Raw genomic sequence first — 20,056 nt, 5'->3', positions numbered from 1 at the left:
TGAGGCTATCTATTTGGTGATTAAATAGTAGTTTGTTTCTTCACAAGCTAGTGTGGGCATTGTGAGGCTATTGATTTGGTGATTAAATAGTAGTTTGTTTCTTCACAAGCTAGTGTGGGCATTGTGAGGCTATCTATTTGGTGATTAAATAGTAGTTTGTTTCCTCACAAGCTAGTGTGGGCATTGTGAGGCTATCTATTTGGTGATTAAATCGTAGTTTGTTTCTTCACAAGCTCGTGTGGGCATCGTGAGGCTATCTATTTGGTGATTAAATAGTTTGTTTATTCACAAGCTCGTGTGGGCATCGTGAGGCTATGTATTTGGTGATTAAATAGTAGTTTGTTTCTTCACAAGCTCGTGTGGACATTGTGAGGCTATCTATTTGGTGATTAAATAGTAGTTTGTTTCTTCACAAGCTAGTGTGGGCATCGTGAGGCTATCTATTTGGTGATTAAATAGTAGTTTATTTCTTCACAAGCTCGTGTGGGCATTGTGAGGCTATCTATTTGGTGATTAAATAGTAGTTTGTTTCCTCGCAAGCTCGTGTGGACATTGTGAGGCTATCTATTTGGTGATTAAATCGTAGTTTGTTTCTTCACAAGCTAGTGTGGGCATCGTGAGGCTATCTATTTGGTGATTAAATAGTAGTTTGTTTCCTCACAAGCTAGTGTGGGCATCGTGAGGCTATCTATTTGGTGATTAAATAGTAGTTTGTTTCTTCACAAGCTAGTGTGGGCATCGTGAGGCTATCTATTTGGTGATTAAATAGTAGTTTGTTTCCTCACAAGCTAGTGTGGGCATCGTGAGGCTATCTATTTGGTGATTAAATAGTAGTTTGTTTCTTCACAAGCTCGTGTGGACATTGTGAGGCTATCTATTTGGTGATTAAATAGTAGTTTGTTTCCTCACAAGCTCGTGTGGGCATCGTGAGGCTATCTATTTGGTGATTAAATAGTAGTTTGTTTATTCACAAGCAAGTGTGGGCATTGGGAGGCTATTTATTTGGTGATTAAATAGTAGTTTGTTTCTTCACAAGCTAGTGTGGGCATCGTGAGGCTATCTATTTGGTGATTAAATCGTAGTTTGTTTCTTCACAAGCTAGTGTGGGCATCGTGAGGCTATCTATTTGGTGATTAAATAGTAGTTTGTTTCTTCACAAGCTAGTGTGGACATTGTGAGGCTATCTATTTGGTGATTAAATAGTAGTTTGTTTCTTCACAAGCTAGTGTGGGCATTGTGAGGCTATCTATTTGGTGATTAAATTGTAGTTTGTTTCTTCGCAAGCCAGTGTGGACATTGTGAGGCTATCTATTTGGTGATTAAATGGTAGTTTGTTTCTTCACAAGCTAGTGTGGACATTGTGAGGCTATCTATTTGGTGATTAAATAGTAGTTTGTTTCTTCACAAGCTCGTGTGGGCATCGTGAGGCTATCTATTTGGTGATTAAATGGTAGTTTGTTTCTTCACAAGCTCGTGTGGGCATCGTGAGGCTATCTATTTGGTGATTAAATAGTAGTTTGTTTCTTCACAAGCTAGTGTGCGCATTGTGAGGCTATCTATTTGGTGATTAAATGGTAGTTTGTTTCTTCGCAAGCCAGTGTGGACATTGTGAGGCTATCTATTTGGTGATTAAATGGTAGTTTGTTTCTTCACAAGCTAGTGTGGGCATCGTGAGGCTATCTATTTGGTGATTAAATGGTAGTTTGTTTCTTCGCAAGCTCGTGTGGACATTGTGAGGCTATCTATTTGGTGATTAAATAGTAGTTTGTTTCTTCACAAGCTAGTGTGGGCATCGTGAGGCTATCTATTTGGTGATTAAATGGTAGTTTGTTTCTTCGCAAGCCAGTGTGGACATTGTGAGGCTATCTATTTGGTGATTAAATGGTAGTTTGTTTCCTCACAAGCTAGTGTGGGCATCGTGAGGCTATCTATTTGGTGATTAAATAGTAGTTTGTTTCTTCACAAGCTCGTGTGGGCATTGTGAGGCTATCTATTTGGTGATTAAATAGTAGTTTGTTTCTTCACAAGCTCGTGTGGACATTGTGAGGCTATCTATTTGGTGATTAAATGGTAGTTTGTTTCTTCGCAAGCCAGTGTGGACATTGTGAGGCTATCTATTTGGTGATTAAATGGTAGTTTGTTTCTTCACAAGCTCGTGTGGGCATCGTGAGGCTATCTATTTGGTGATTAAATGGTAGTTTGTTTCTTCACAAGCTCGTGTGGGCATCGTGAGGCTATCTATTTGGTGATTAAATAGTAGTTTGTTTCTTCACAAGCTAGTGTGGGCATTGTGAGGCTATCTATTTGGTGATTAAATGGTAGTTTGTTTCTTCGCAAGCCAGTGTGGACATTGTGAGGCTATCTATTTGGTGATTAAATGGTAGTTTGTTTCTTCACAAGCTAGTGTGGGCATCGTGAGGCTATCTATTTGGTGATTAAATGGTAGTTTGTTTCTTCGCAAGCCAGTGTGGACATTGTGAGGCTATCTATTTGGTGATTAAATAGTAGTTTGTTTCTTCACAAGCTAGTGTGGGCATCGTGAGGCTATCTATTTGGTGATTAAATGGTAGTTTGTTTTTTCGCAAGCCAGTGTGGACATTGTGAGGCTATCTATTTGGTGATTAAATGGTAGTTTGTTTCCTCACAAGCTAGTGTGGGCATCGTGAGGCTATCTATTTGGTGATTAAATAGTAGTTTGTTTCTTCACAAGCTCGTGTGGGCATTGTGAGGCTATCTATTTGGTGATTAAATAGTAGTTTGTTTCTTCACAAGCTCGTGTGGACATTGTGAGGCTATCTATTTGGTGATTAAATGGTAGTTTGTTTCTTCGCAAGCCAGTGTGGACATTGTGAGGCTATCTATTTGGTGATTAAATGGTAGTTTGTTTCTTCACAAGCTAGTGTGGGCATTGTGAGGCTATCTATTTGGTGATTAAATGGTAGTTTGTTTCTTCACAAGCTAGTGTGGGCATCGTGAGGCTATCTATTTGGTGATTAAATAGTAGTTTGTTTCTTCACAAGCTAGTGTGGGCATCGTGAGGCTATCTATTTGGTGATTAAATAGTAGTTTGTTTCTTCACAAGCTCGTGTGGGCATTGTGAGGCTATCTATTTGGTGATTAAATGGTAGTTTGTTTCTTCACAAGCTAGTGTGGGCATCGTGAGGCTATCTATTTGGTGATTAAATAGTAGTTTGTTTCTTCGCAAGCTAGTGTGGGCATCGTGAGGCTATCTATTTGGTGATTAAATAGTAGTTTGTTTCTTCGCAAGCTAGTGTGGGCATCGTGAGGCTATCTATTTGGTGATTAAATAGTAGTTTGTTTCTTCGCAAGCTGGTGTGGGCATTGTGAGGCTATCTATTTGGTGATTAAATAGTAGTTTGTTTCCTCACAAGCTAGTGTGGGCATTGTGAGGCTATCTATTTGGTGATTAAATAGTAGTTTGTTTCCTCACAAGCTAGTGTGGGCATTGTGAGGCTATCTATTTGGTGCTTAAATAGTAGTTTGTTTCCTCACAAGCTAGTGTGGGCATTGTGAGGCTATCTATTTGGTGATTAAATAGTAGTTTGTTTCCTCACAAGCTAGTGTGGGCATTGTTAGTGTTAAATAATGCTCGCACTGGTCGTTGGTGGACGTCAAATATCCCACGGTTTAAGTCGTGACGAGTAGTTGATACCATGCCATCACTAACACCCTGTTCAAATGACAAATGTCTGCCACAATCTCATTGACAAGCAGAGTGATGAGGGCATTCTATGTATTGATCTTCATCTAACAATGAATTTCTCATGTTATACCCTATTAGACCATATGGAATTATTGGTATATGGGACAGGATGGATGGATGGATTGATGGATGTTGTTGTGCATGAAGACACAAGGAGTTTATTTTCCTCATTTGACAGGTAAATATACAAATTAACAAAAAAGGATTGACCACACAAAATTTTTAAATGTTAAATGAAGAGCCAGTGTTGGACTGTTTTAGGATTTTCTGTTGCTTGTTTGACTGAAACATGTTGTACAAATGGACAGGTATAAGGGACTGTAAAATGAAATTTGATTCGCTTGCACAGGTCGATAAAGGAAGCAGCTATCAGGCTGGGAGGATGTAACCTATTAAAATGACACCATGTCTTCACAACTTGAACCCTTCACTGCAATAGGAAAGTGTTGACGAAAATCCGGTGACATTTGCACTCCCAAATTGGATATGAAGGGATGAAGCTTTCCTGAGAAGCGAGGTTCAGTCCATCCATCAGTTTTATATCTCATTTAATAGAACATCCTGCTCCCTTGTTACACTAATATGTTATCTCCGCAGCACCATGCTCTTTCAACCCTATCCACAGTGTTCAAATAATAACAGTATCAAATGTACACCACATTGAGTATCTCCCTCTCTCTCTGAGATGAGACGTTTGAATGCTCCTTCGGTGCTCCAAAACAGCTCCCCTGGCATGGATGCACTCATGGCCAGAATTTGGAATGTGGACAGGTTGCTGGCAAACCTCACCAACTATTCCCAAAATACACCTTTGGATATTTAACGTCCAGCAAATACTAGTAGATGGAGCCAAGGTAATGGGCATTGTAGGTATGGAACACGATGTGATGTGCAGGGCCCGGCTTGCGGAGCACCAATCCGTCATTTTATACAGTATGGTGAGCAATGGAACCCACACTCGGCAAACTCCAATGTAAATACAGAACAGAATGGTGAGCAATGGAACCCACACTCGACAAGCTCCAATGTAAATACAGCATGGTGAACAATGGAACCCACACTCGACAAGCTCCAATGTAAATACAGAATGGTGAGCAATGGAACCCACACTCGACAAGCTCCAATGTAAATACAGCATGGTGAAAAATGGAACCCACACTCGACAAGCTCCAATGTAAATACAGAATGGTGAGCAATGGAACCCACACTCGACAAGCTCCAAGGTAAATACAGAATGGTGAGCAATGGAACCCACACTCGACAAGCTCCAATGTAAATACAGCATGGTGAACAATGGAACCCACACTCGACAAGCTCCAAGGTAAATACAGAATGGTGAGCAATGGAACCCACACTCGACAAGCTCCAATGTAAATACAGCATGGTGAACAATGGAACCCACACTCGACAAACTCCAATGTAAATACAGAATGGTGAACAATGGAACCCACACTCGACAAGCTCCAATGTAAATACAGAATGGTGAGCAATGGAACCCACACTCGACAAGCTCCAATGTAAATACAGAATGGTGAACAATGGAACCCACACTCGACAAGCTCCAATGTAAATACAGCATGGTGAACAATGGAACCCACACTCGACAAGCTCCAATGTAAATACAGAATGGTGAGCAATGGAACCCACACTCGACAAACTCCAATGTAAATACAGAATGGTGAACAATGGAACCCACACTCGGCAAACTCCAATGTAAATACAGAATGGTGAACAATGGAACCCACACTCGACATGCTCCAATGTAAATACAGCATGGTGAACAATGGAACCCACACTCGGCAAACTCCAATGTAAATACAGAATGGTGAACAATGGAACCCACACTCGACATGCTCCAATGTAAATACAGCATGGTGAACAATGGAACCCACACTCGACAAGCTCCAATGTAAATACAGAATGGTGAACAATGGAACCCACACTCGGCAAACTCCAATGTAAATACAGAATGGTGAACAATGGAACCCACACTCGACATGCTCCAATGTAAATACAGCATGGTGAACAATGGAACCCACACTCGACAAGCTCCAATGTAAATACAGAATGGTGAACAATGGAACCCACACTCAACAAGCTCCAATGTAAATACAGCATGGTGAGCAATGGAGCCCACACTCGACATGCTCCAATGTAAATATAGAATGGTGAACAATGGAACCCACACTCGACAAGCTCCAATGTAAATACAGCATGGTGAACAATGGAACCCACACTCGACATGCTCCAATGTAAATACAGTATGGTGAGCAATGGAACCCACACTCGACATGCTCCAATGTAAATACAGAATGGTGAACAATGGAACCCACACTCAACAAGCTCCAATGTAAATACAGCATGGTGAGCAATGGAGCCCACACTCGACAAGCTCCAATGTAAATACAGCATGGTGAACAATGGAACCCACACTCGACATGCTCCAATGTAAATACAGTATGGTGAGCAATGGAACCCACACTCGACATGCTCCAATGTAAATACAGTATGGTGAGCAATGGAACCCACACTCGACATGCTCCAATGTAAATACAGAATGGTGAACAATGGAACCCACACTCAACAAGCTCCAATGTAAATACAGCATGGTGAGCAATGGAGCCCACACTCGACAAGCTCCAATGTAAATACAGCATGGTGAACAATGGAACCCACACTCGACATGCTCCAATGTAAATACAGTATGGTGAGCAATGGAACCCACACTCGACATGCTCCAATGTAAATACAGAATGGTGAACAATGGAACCCACACTCGGCAAACTCCAATGTAAATACAGAATGGTGAACAATGGAACCCACACTCGACATGCTCCAATGTAAATACAGCATGGTGAACAATGGAACCCACACTCGACAAGCTCCAATGTAAATACAGAATGGTGAACAATGGAACCCACACTCAACAAGCTCCAATGTAAATACAGCATGGTGAGCAATGGAGCCCACACTCGACATGCTCCAATGTAAATATAGAATGGTGAACAATGGAACCCACACTCGACAAGCTCCAATGTAAATACAGCATGGTGAACAATGGAACCCACACTCGACATGCTCCAATGTAAATACAGTATGGTGAGCAATGGAACCCACACTCGACATGCTCCAATGTAAATACAGAATGGTGAACAATGGAACCCACACTCAACAAGCTCCAATGTAAATACAGCATGGTGAGCAATGGAGCCCACACTCGACAAGCTCCAATGTAAATACAGCATGGTGAACAATGGAACCCACACTCGACATGCTCCAATGTAAATACAGTATGGTGAGCAATGGAACCCACACTCGACATGCTCCAATGTAAATACAGTATGGTGAGCAATGGAACCCACACTCGACATGCTCCAATGTAAATACAGAATGGTGAACAATGGAACCCACACTCAACAAGCTCCAATGTAAATACAGCATGGTGAGCAATGGAGCCCACACTCGACAAGCTCCAATGTAAATACAGCATGGTGAACAATGGAACCCACACTCGACATGCTCCAATGTAAATACAGTATGGTGAGCAATGGAACCCACACTCGACATGCTCCAATGTAAATACAGAATGGTGAACAATGGAACCCACACTCAACAAGCTCCAATGTAAATACAGTATGGTGAGCAATGGAGCCCACACTCGACAAGCTCCATTGTAAATACAGTATGGTGAACAATGGAACCCACACTCGACAAGCTCCATTGTAAATACAGTATGGTGAGCAATGGAACCCACACTCGACAAGCTCCAATGTAAATACAGAATGGTGAACAATGGAACCCACACTCGACAAGCTCCAAGGTAAATACAGTATGGTGAGCAATGGAGCCCACACTCGACAAGCTCCATTGTAAATACAGTATGGTGAACAATGGAACCCACACTCGACATGCTCCAATGTAAATACAGCATGGTGAACAATGGAACCCACACTCGACAAGCTCCAATGTAAATACAGAATGGTGAACAATGGAACCCACACTCGACATGCTCCAATGTAAATACAGAATGGTGAACAATGGAACCCACACTCAACAAGCTCCAATGTAAATACAGTATGGTGAACAATGGAACCCACACTCGACAAGCTCCAAGGTAAATACAGTATGGTGAGCAATGGAGCCCACACTCGACAAGCTCCATTGTAAATACAGTGTGGTAAGCAATGGAACCCACACTCGACAAGCTCCAATGTAAATACAGCATGGTGAACAATGGAACCCACACTCGACAAGCTCCAAGGTAAATACAGTATGGTGAGCAATGGAGCCCACACTCGACAAGCTCCAATGTAAATACAGTATGATGAACAATGGAACCCACACTCGACAAGCTCCAAGGTAAATACAGAATGGTGAACAATGGAACCCATACTCGACAAGCTCCAATGTAAATACAGCATGGTCAACAATGGAACCCACACTCGACATGCTCCAATATAAATACAGTATGGTGAGCAATGGAGCCCACACTCGACAAGCTCCAATGTAAATACAGTATGGTAAGCAATGGAACCCACACTCGACAAGCTCCAATGTAAATACAGTATGGTAAGCAATGGAACCCACACTCGACATGCTCCAATGTAAATACAGTATGGTGAGCAATGGAGCCCACACTCGACAAGCTCCAATGTAAATACAGTATGGTAAGCAATGGAACCCACACTCGACATGCTCCAATGTAAATACAGTATGGTAAGCAATGGAACCCACACTCGACAAGCTCCAATGTAAATACAGCATGGTCAACAATGGAACCCACACTCGACAAGCTCCAATGTAAATACAGTATGGTGAGCAATGGAGCCCACACTCGACAAGCTCCATTGTAAATACAGTATGGTGAACAATGGAACCCACACTCGACAAGCTCCAAGGTAAATACAGTATGGTGAGCAATGGAGCCCACACTCGACAAGCTCCAATGTAAATACAGCATGGTGAACAATGGAACCCACACTCGACAAGCTCCAAGGTAAATACAGCATGGTGAACAATGGAACCCACACTCGACAAGCTCCAAGGTAAATACAGTATGGTGAGCAATGGAGCCCACACTCGACAAGCTCCAATGTAAATACAGTATGGTGAACAATGGAACCCACACTCGACAAGCTCCAATGTAAATACAGCATGGTGAACAATGGAACCCACACTCGACAAGCTCCAATGTAAATACAGCATGGTGAACAATGGAACCCACACTCAACAAGCTCCAAGGTAAATACAGCATGGTCAACAATGGAACCCACACTCGACATGCTCCAATGTAAATACAGTATGGTGAGCAATGGAGCCCACACTCGACAAGCTCCAATGTAAATACAGTATGGTGAGCAATGGAGCCCACACTCGACAAGCTCCATTTTAAATACAGTATGGTAAGCAATGGAACCCACACTCGACATGCTCCAATGTAAATACAGCATGGTCAACAATGGAACCCACACTCGACAAGCTCCAATGTAAATACAGTATGGTGAGCAATGGAGCCCACACTCGACAAGCTCCATTGTAAATACAGTATGGTGAACAATGGAACCCACACTCGACAAGCTCCAAGGTAAATACAGTATGGTGAGCAATGGAGCCCACACTCGACAAGCTCCAATGTAAATACAGCATGGTGAACAATGGAACCCACACTCGACAAGCTCCAAGGTAAATACAGCATGGTGAACAATGGAACCCACACTCGACAAGCTCCAAGGTAAATACAGTATGGTGAGCAATGGAGCCCACACTCGACAAGCTCCAATGTAAATACAGTATGGTGAACAATGGAACCCACACTCGACAAGCTCCAATGTAAATACAGCATGGTGAACAATGGAACCCACACTCGACAAGCTCCAAGGTAAATACAGTATGGTGAGCAATGGAACCCACACTCGACAAGCTCCAATGTAAATACAGCATGGTGAACAATGGAACCCACACTCGACAAGCTCCAATGTAAATACAGTATGGTGAGCAATGGAGCCCACACTCGACAAGCTCCAATGTAAATACAGCATGGTGAACAATGGAACCCACACTCGACAAGCTCCAAGGTAAATACAGTATGGTGAGCAATGGAGCCCACACTCGACAAGCTCCAATGTAAATACAGTATGGTGAACAATGGAACCCACACTCGACAAGCTCCAAGGTAAATACAGTATGGTGAACAATGGAACCCACACTCGGCAAACTCCAATGTAAATACAGTATGGTGAACAATGGAACCCACACTCGGCAAACTCCAATGTGAATACAGTGTGGTGAGCAATGGAACCCACACTCGACAAGCTCCATTGTAAATACAGTATGGTGAACAATGGAACCCACACTCGACAAGCTCCAATGTAAATACAGCATGGTGAACAATGGAACCCACACTCGGCAAACTCCAATGTAAATACAGTATGGTGAACAATGGAACCCACACTCGACAAGCTCCAATGTAAATACAGTATGGTGAACAATGGAACCCACACTCGGCAAACTCCAATGTAAATACAGTATGGTGAACAATGGAACCCACACTCGACAAGCTCCAATGTAAATACAGTATGGTGAACAATGGAACCCACACTCGACAAGCTCCAAGGTAAATACAGTATGGTGAACAATGGAACCCACACTCGGCAAACTCCAATGTAAATACAGTATGGTGAACAATGGAACCCACACTCGACAAGCTCCAATGTAAATACAGTATGGTGAACAATGGAACCCACACTCGACAAGCTCCAAGGTAAATACAGTATGGTGAACAATGGAACCCACACTCGGCAAACTCCAATGTAAATACAGTATGGTGAACAATGGAACCCACACTCGACAAGCTCCAAGGTAAATACAGAATGGTGAGCAATGGAACCCACACTCGACAAGCTCCAAGGTAAATACAGCATGGTGAGCAATGGAACCCACACTCGACAAGCTCCAATGTAAATACAGTATGGTGAACAATGGAACCCACACTCGACAAGCTCCAAGGTAAATACAGTATGGTGAGCAATGGAACCCACACTCGACAAGCTCCAATGTAAATACAGTATGGTGAGCAATGTAACCCACACTCGACAAGCAACAATGTAAATACAGTATGGTGAACAATGTAACCCACACTCGACAAGCTCCAATGTAAATACAGTATGGTGAACAATGGAACCCACACTCGACAAGCTCCAATGTAAATACAGTATGGTGAACAATGGAACCCACACTCGACAAGCTCCAATGTAAATACAGTATGGTGAGCAATGGAACCCACACTCGACAAGCTCCAAGGTAAATACAGTATGGTGAGCAATGGAACCCACACTCGACAAGCTCCAAGGTAAATACAGTATGGTGAGCAATGGAACCCACACTCGACAAGCTCCAATGTAAATACAGTATGGTGAACAATGGAACCCACACTCGACAAGCTCCAATGTAAATACAGTGTGGTGAACAATGGAACCCACACTCGACAACCTCCAATGTAAATACAGTATGGTGAACAATGGAACCCACACTCGACAAGCTCCAATGTAAATACAGCATGGTGAACAATGGAACCCACACTCGGCAAACTCCAATGTAAATACAGTATGGTGAACAATGGAACCCACACTCGGCAAACTCCAATGTAAATACAGTATGGTGAACAATGGAACCCACATTCGGCAAACTCCAATGTAAATACAGTATGGTGAACAATGGAACCCACACTCGGCAAACTCCAATGTAAATACAGTATGGTGAACAATGGAACCCACACTCGACAAGCTCCAATGTGAATACAGTGTGGTGAGCAATGGAACCCACACTCGACAAGCTCCAATGTAAATACAGTATGGTGAACAATGGAACCCACACTCAACAAGCTCCAATGTAAACACAGTGTGGTGAGCAATGGAACCCACACTCGACAAGCTCCAATGTAAATACAGTATGGTGAACAATGGAACCCACACTCAACAAGCTCCAATGTAAATGCAGTATGGTGAACAATGGAACCCACATTCGACGAGCTCCAATGCAAATACAGTATGGTGAACAATGGAACCCACACTCGACAAGCTCCAATGTAAATACAGTATGGTGAACAATGGAACCCACATTCGACGAGCTCCAATGCAAATACAGTATGGTGAACAATGGAACCCACACTCGACAAGCTCCAATGTAAATACAGTATGGTGAACAATGGAACCCACACTCGACAAGCTCCAATGTAAATACAGTATGGTGAACAATGGAACCCACACTCGACAAGCTCCAAGGTAAATACAGTATGGTGAGCAATGGAGTCCACACTCGACAAGCTCCAATGTAAATACAGTATGGTGAACAATGGAACCCACACTCGACAAGCTCCAAAGTAAATACAGTATGGTGAGGAATGGAACCCACACTCGGCAAACTCCAATGTAAATACAGTATGGTGAGCAATGGAACCTATACTCGACAAGCTCCAATGTAAATACAGTATGGTGAGCAATGGAACCCACACTCGACAAGCTCCAATGTAAATACAGCATGGTGAACAATGGAACCCACACTCGACATGCTCCAATGTAAATACAGTATGGTGAACAATGGAACCCACACTCGACAAGCTCCAATGTAAATACAGAATGGTGAACAATGGAACCCACACTCGACAAGCTCCAATGTAAATACAGCATGGTGAGCAATGGAACCCACACTCAACAAGCTCCAATGTAAATGCAGTATGGTGAACAATGGAACCCACATTCGACGAGCTCCAATGTAAATACAGAATGGTGAACAATGGAACCCACACTCGACAAGCTCCAATGTAAATACAGAATGGTGAACAATGGAACCCACACTCAACAAGCTCCAATGTAAATACAGTATGGTGAACAATGGAACCCACACTCGACAAGCTCCAAGGTAAATACAGTATGGTGAGCAATGGAACCCACACTCAACAAGCTCCAAGGTAAATACAGTATGGTGAACAATGGAACCCACACTCGACAAGCTCCAATGTAAATACAGTATGGTGAACAATGGAACCCACACTCGACAAGCTCCAAGGAAAATACAGTATGGTGAGCAATGGAGCCCACACTCGACAAGCTCCATTGTAAATACAGTATGGTAAGCAATGGAACCCACACTCGACAAGCTCCAATGTAAATACAGTATGGTGAACAATGGAACCCACACTCGACAAGCTCCAAGGTAAATACAGTATGGTGAGCAATGGAGCCCACACTCGACAAGCTCCATTGTAAATACAGCATGGTGAACAATGGAACCCACACTCGACCTGCTCCAATGTAAATACAGAATGGTGAGCAATGGAACCCACACTCAACAAGCTCCATTGTAAATACAGCATGGTGAACAATGGAACCCACACTCGACAAGCTCCAAGGTAAATACAGTATGGTGAGCAATGGAGCCCACACTCGACAAGCTCCATTGTAAATACAGCATGGTGAACAATGGAACCCACACTCGACAAGCTCCAAGGTAAATACAGTATGGTGAACAATGGAACCCACACTCGACCTGCTCCAATGTAAATACAGAATGGTGAGCAATGGAACCCACACTCAACAAGCTCCATTGTAAATACAGCATGGTGAACAATGGAACCCACACTCGACAAGCTCCAAGGTAAATACAGTATGGTGAACAATGGAACCCACACTCAACAAGCTCCATTGTAAATACAGCATGGTGAACAATGGAACCCACACTCGACAAGCTCCAATGTAAATACAGTATGGTGAACAATGGAACCCACACTCGACATGCTCCAATGTAAATACAGAATGGTGAACAATGGAACCCACACTCAACAAGCTCCAATGTAAATACAGTATGGTGAACAATGGAGCCCACACTCGACATGCTCCAATGTAAATACAGTATGGTGAGCAATGGAACCCACACTCGACATGCTCCAATGTAAATACAGAATGGTGAACAATGGAACCCACACTAAACAAGCTCCAATGTAAATACAGCATGGTGAGCAATGGAGCCCACACTCGACAAGCTCCAATGTAAATACAGCATGGTGAACAATGGAACCCACACTCGACATGCTCCAATGTAAATACAGTATGGTGAGCAATGGAACCCACACTCGACATGCTCCAATGTAAATACAGAATGGTGAACAATGGAACCCACACTCGACATGCTCCAATGTAAATACAGAATGGTGAACAATGGAACCCACACTCAACAAGCTCCAATGTAAATACAGTATGGTGAACAATGGAACCCACACTCGACAAGCTCCAAGGTAAATACAGTATGGTGAGCAATGGAGCCCACACTCGACAAGCTCCATTGTAAATACAGTATGGTAAGCAATGGAACCCACACTCGACAAGCTCCAATGTAAATACAGTATGGTGAACAATGGAACCCACACTCGACAAGCTCCAAGGTAAATACAGTATGGTGAGCAATGGAGCCCACACTCGACAAGCTCCATTGTAAATACAGCATGGTGAACAATGGAACCCACACTCGACCTGCTCCAATGTAAATACAGCATGGTGAACAATGGAACCCACACTCGACATGCTCCAATGTAAATACAGAATGGTGAACAATGGAACCCACACTCAACAAGCTCCAATGTAAATACAGTATGGTGAACAATGGAACCCACACTCGACAAGCTCCAAGGTAAATACAGTATGGTGAGCAATGGAGCCCACACTCGACAAGCTCCATTGTAAATACAGTATGGTAAGCAATGGAACCCACACTCGACAAGCTCCAATGTAAATACAGCATGGTGAACAATGGAACCCACACTCGACAAGCTCCAAGGTAAATATAGTATGGTGAGCAATGGAGCCCACACTCGACAAGCTCCAATGTAAATACAGTATGGTGAACAATGAAACCCACACTCGACAAGCTCCAAGGTAAATACAGAATGGTGAACAATGGAACCCATACTCGACAAGCTCCAATGTAAATACAGTATTGTGAGCAATGGAACCCATACTCGACAAGCTCCAATGTAAATACAGTATGGTGAACAATGGAACCCACACTCGACAAGCTCCATTGTAAATACAGTATGGTAAGCAATGGAACCCACACTCGACAAGCTCCAATGTAAATACAGCATGGTCAACAATGGAACCCACACTCGACAAGCTCCAATGTAAATACAGTATGGTGAGCAATGGAGCCCACACTCGACAAGCTCCATTGTAAATACAGTATGGTGAACAATGGAACCCACACTCGACAAGCTCCAAGGTAAATACAGTATGGTGAGCAATGGAGCCCACACTCGACAAGCTCCATTGTAAATACAGTATGGTAAGCAATGGAACCCACACTCGACAAGCTCCAATGTAAATACAGCATGGTGAACAATGGAACCCACACTCGACAAGCTCCAAGGTAAATACAGTATGGTGAGCAATGGAGCCCACACTCGACAAGCTCCAATGTAAATACAGTATGGTGAACAATGGAACCCACACTCGACAAGCTCCAAGGTAAATACAGTATGGTGAACAATGGAACCCACACTCGGCAAACTCCAATGTAAATACAGTATGGTGAACAATGGAACCCACACTCGGCAAACTCCAATGTGAATACAGTGTGGTGAGCAATGGAACCCACACTCGACAAGCTCCATTGTAAATACAGTATGGTGAACAATGGAACCCACACTCGACAAGCTCCAATGTAAATACAGCATGGTGAACAATGGAACCCACACTCGGCAAACTCCAATGTAAATGCAGTATGGTGAACAATGGAACCCACACTCGACAAGCTCCAATGTAAATACAGTATGGTGAACAATGGAACCCACACTCGGCAAACTCCAATGTAAATACAGCATGGTGAACAATGGAACCCACACTCGACATGCTCCAATGTAAATACAGTATGGTGAGCAATGGAACCCACACTCGACATGCTCCAATGTAAATACAGAATGGTGAACAATGGAGCCCACACTCGACATGCTCCAATGTAAATACAGTATGGTGAGCAATGGAGCCCACACTCGACAAGCTCCATTGTAAATACAGTGTGGTAAGCAATGGAACCCACACTCGACAAGCTCCAATGTAAATACAGCATGGTGAACAATGGAACCCACACTCGACAAGCTCCAAGGTAAATACAGTATGGTGAGCAATGGAGCCCACACTCGACAAGCTCCAATGTAAATACAGTATGATGAACAATGGAACCCACACTCGACAAGCTCCAAGGTAAATACAGAATGGTGAACAATGGAACCCATACTCGACAAGCTCCAATGTAAATACAGTATTGTGAGCAATGGAACCCATACTCGACAAGCTCCAATGTAAATACAGCATGGTCAACAATGGAACCCACACTCGACATGCTCCAATGTAAATACAGTATGGTGAGCAATGGAGCCCACACTCGACAAGCTCCAATGTAAATACAGTATGGTAAGCAATGGAACCCACACTCGACAAGCTCCAATGTAAATACAGTATGGTAAGCAATGGAACCCACACTCGACATGCTCCAATGTAAATACAGTATGGTGAGCAATGGAGCCCACACTCGACAAGCTCCAATGTAAATACAGTATGGTAAGCAATGGAACCCACACTCGACATGCTCCAATGTAAATACAGTATGGTAAGCAATGGAACCCACACTCGACAAGCTCCAATGTAAATACAGCATGGTCAACAATGGAACCCACACTCGACATGCTCCAATGTAAATACAGTATGGTGAGCAATGGAGCCCACACTCGACAAGCTCCAATGTAAATACAGTATGGTGAGCAATGGAGCCCACACTCGACAAGCTCCATTTTAAATACAGTATGGTAAGCAATGGAACCCACACTCGACATGCTCCAATGTAAATACAGCATGGTCAACAATGGAACCCACACTCGACAAGCTCCAATGTAAATACAGTATGGTGAGCAATGGAGCCCACACTCGACAAGCTCCATTGTAAATACAGTATGGTGAACAATGGAACCCACACTCGACAAGCTCCAAGGTAAATACAGTATGGTGAGCAATGGAGCCCACACTCGACAAGCTCCAATGTAAATACAGCATGGTGAACAATGGAACCCACACTCGACAAGCTCCAAGGTAAATACAGCATGGTGAACAATGGAACCCACACTCGACAAGCTCCAAGGTAAATACAGTATGGTGAGCAATGGAGCCCACACTCGACAAGCTCCAATGTAAATACAGTATGGTGAACAATGGAACCCACACTCGACAAGCTCCAATGTAAATACAGCATGGTGAACAATGGAACCCACACTCGACAAGCTCCAAGGTAAATACAGTATGGTGAGCAATGGAACCCACACTCGACAAGCTCCAATGTAAATACAGCATGGTGAACAATGGAACCCACACTCGACAAGCTCCAATGTAAATACAGTATGGTGAGCAATGGAGCCCACACTCGACAAGCTCCAATGTAAATACAGCATGGTGAACAATGGAACCCACACTCGACAAGCTCCAAGGTAAATACAGTATGGTGAGCAATGGAGCCCACACTCGACAAGCTCCAATGTAAATACAGTATGGTGAACAATGGAACCCACACTCGACAAGCTCCAAGGTAAATACAGTATGGTGAACAATGGAACCCACACTCGGCAAACTCCAATGTAAATACAGTATGGTGAACAATGGAACCCACACTCGGCAAACTCCAATGTAAATACAGTATGGTGAACAATGGAACCCACACTCGGCAAACTCCAATGTAAATACAGTATGGTGAACAATGGAACCCACACTCGACAAGCTCCAATGTAAATACAGTATGGTGAACAATGGAACCCACACTCGACAAGCTCCAAGGTAAATACAGAATGGTGAGCAATGGAACCCACACTCGACAAGCTCCAAGGTAAATACAGCATGGTGAGCAATGGAACCCACACTCGACAAGCTCCAATGTAAATACAGTATGGTGAACAATGGAACCCACACTCGACAAGCTCCAAGGTAAATACAGTATGGTGAGCAATGGAACCCACACTCGACAAGCTCCAATGTAAATACAGTATGGTGAGCAATGTAACCCACACTCGACAAGCTCCAATGTAAATACAGTATGGTGAACAATGTAACCCACACTCGACAAGCTCCAATGTAAATACAGTATGGTGAACAATGGAACCCACACTCGACAAGCTCCAATGTAAATACAGTATGGTGAACAATGGAACCCACACTCGACAAGCTCCAATGTAAATACAGTATGGTGAGCAATGGAACCCACACTCGACAAGCTCCAAGGTAAATACAGTATGGTGAGCAATGGAACCCACACTCGACAAGCTCCAAGGTAAATACAGTATGGTGAGCAATGGAACCCACACTCGACAAGCTCCAATGTAAATACAGTATGGTGAACAATGGAACCCACACTCGACAAGCTCCAATGTAAATACAGTGTGGTGAACAATGGAACCCACACTCGACAACCTCCAATGTAAATACAGTATGGTGAACAATGGAACCCACACTCGACAAGCTCCAATGTAAATACAGCATGGTGAACAATGGAACCCACACTCGGCAAACTCCAATGTAAATACAGTATGGTGAACAATGGAACCCACACTCGGCAAACTCCAATGTAAATACAGTATGGTGAACAATGGAACCCACATTCGGCAAACTCCAATGTAAATACAGTATGGTGAACAATGGAACCCACACTCGGCAAACTCCAATGTAAATACAGTATGGTGAACAATGGAACCCACACTCGACAAGCTCCAATGTGAATACAGTGTGGTGAGCAATGGAACCCACACTCGACAAGCTCCAATGTAAATACAGTATGGTGAACAATGGAACCCACACTCAACAAGCTCCAATGTAAACACAGTGTGGTGAGCAATGGAACCCACACTCGACAAGCTCCAATGTAAATACAGTATGGTGAACAATGGAACCCACACTCAACAAGCTCCAATGTAAATGCAGTATGGTGAACAATGGAACCCACATTCGACGAGCTCCAATGCAAATACAGTATGGTGAACAATGGAACCCACACTCGACAAGCTCCAATGTAAATACAGTATGGTGAACAATGGAACCCACATTCGACGAGCTCCAATGCAAATACAGTATGGTGAACAATGGAACCCACACTCGACAAGCTCCAATGTAAATACAGTATGGTGAACAATGGAACCCACACTCGACAAGCTCCAATGTAAATACAGTATGGTGAACAATGGAACCCACACTCGACAAGCTCCAAGGTAAATACAGTATGGTGAGCAATGGAGTCCACACTCGACAAGCTCCATTGTAAATACAGTATGGTAAGCAATGGAACCCACACTCGACAAGCTCCAATGTAAATACAGTATGGTGAACAATGGAACCCACACTCGACAAGCTCCAAAGTAAATACAGTATGGTGAGGAATGGAACCCACACTCGGCAAACTCCAATGTAAATACAGTATGGTGAGCAATGGAACCTATACTCGACAAGCTCCAATGTAAATACAGTATGGTGAGCAATGGAACCCACACTCGACAAGCTCCAATGTAAATACAGCATGGTGAACAATGGAACCCACACTCGACATGCTCCAATGTAAATACAGTATGGTGAACAATGGAACCCACACTCGACAAGCTCCAATGTAAATACAGAATGGTGAACAATGGAACCCACACTCGACAAGCTCCAATGTAAATACAGCATGGTGAGCAATGGAACCCACACTCAACAAGCTCCAATGTAAATACAGCATGGTGAACAATGGAACCCACACTCGACAAGCTCCAAGGTAAATACAGTATGGTGAGCAATGGAGCCCACACTCGACAAGCTCCAATGTAAATACAGTATGGTGAACAATGGAACCCACACTCGACAAGCTCCAAGGTAAATACAGTATGGTGAGCAATGGAGCCCACACTCGACAAGCTCCAATGTAAATAAAGTATGGTGAACAATGGAACCCACACTCGACAAGCTCCAAGGTAAATACAGTATGGTGAACAATGGAACCCACACTCGGCAAACTCCAATGTAAATACAGTATGGTGAACAATGGAACCCACACTCGGCAAACTCCAATGTGAATACAGTGTGGTGAGCAATGGAACCCACACTCGACAAGCTCCATTGTAAATACAGTATGGTGAACAATGGAACCCACACTCGACAAGCTCCAATGTAAATACAGCATGGTGAACAATGGAACCCACACTCGGCAAACTCCAATGTAAATACAGTATGGTGAACAATGGAACCCACACTCGACAAGCTCCAATGTAAATACAGTATGGTG

The sequence above is a fragment of the Myxine glutinosa genome, chromosome 11 (assembly GCF_964187855.1).
Source record: "Myxine glutinosa chromosome 11, kmMyxGlut1.1, whole genome shotgun sequence".
Taxonomy (NCBI): Eukaryota; Metazoa; Chordata; class Myxini; order Myxiniformes; family Myxinidae; genus Myxine; species Myxine glutinosa.
Note: the sequence above shows the minus strand (reverse complement) of the source record.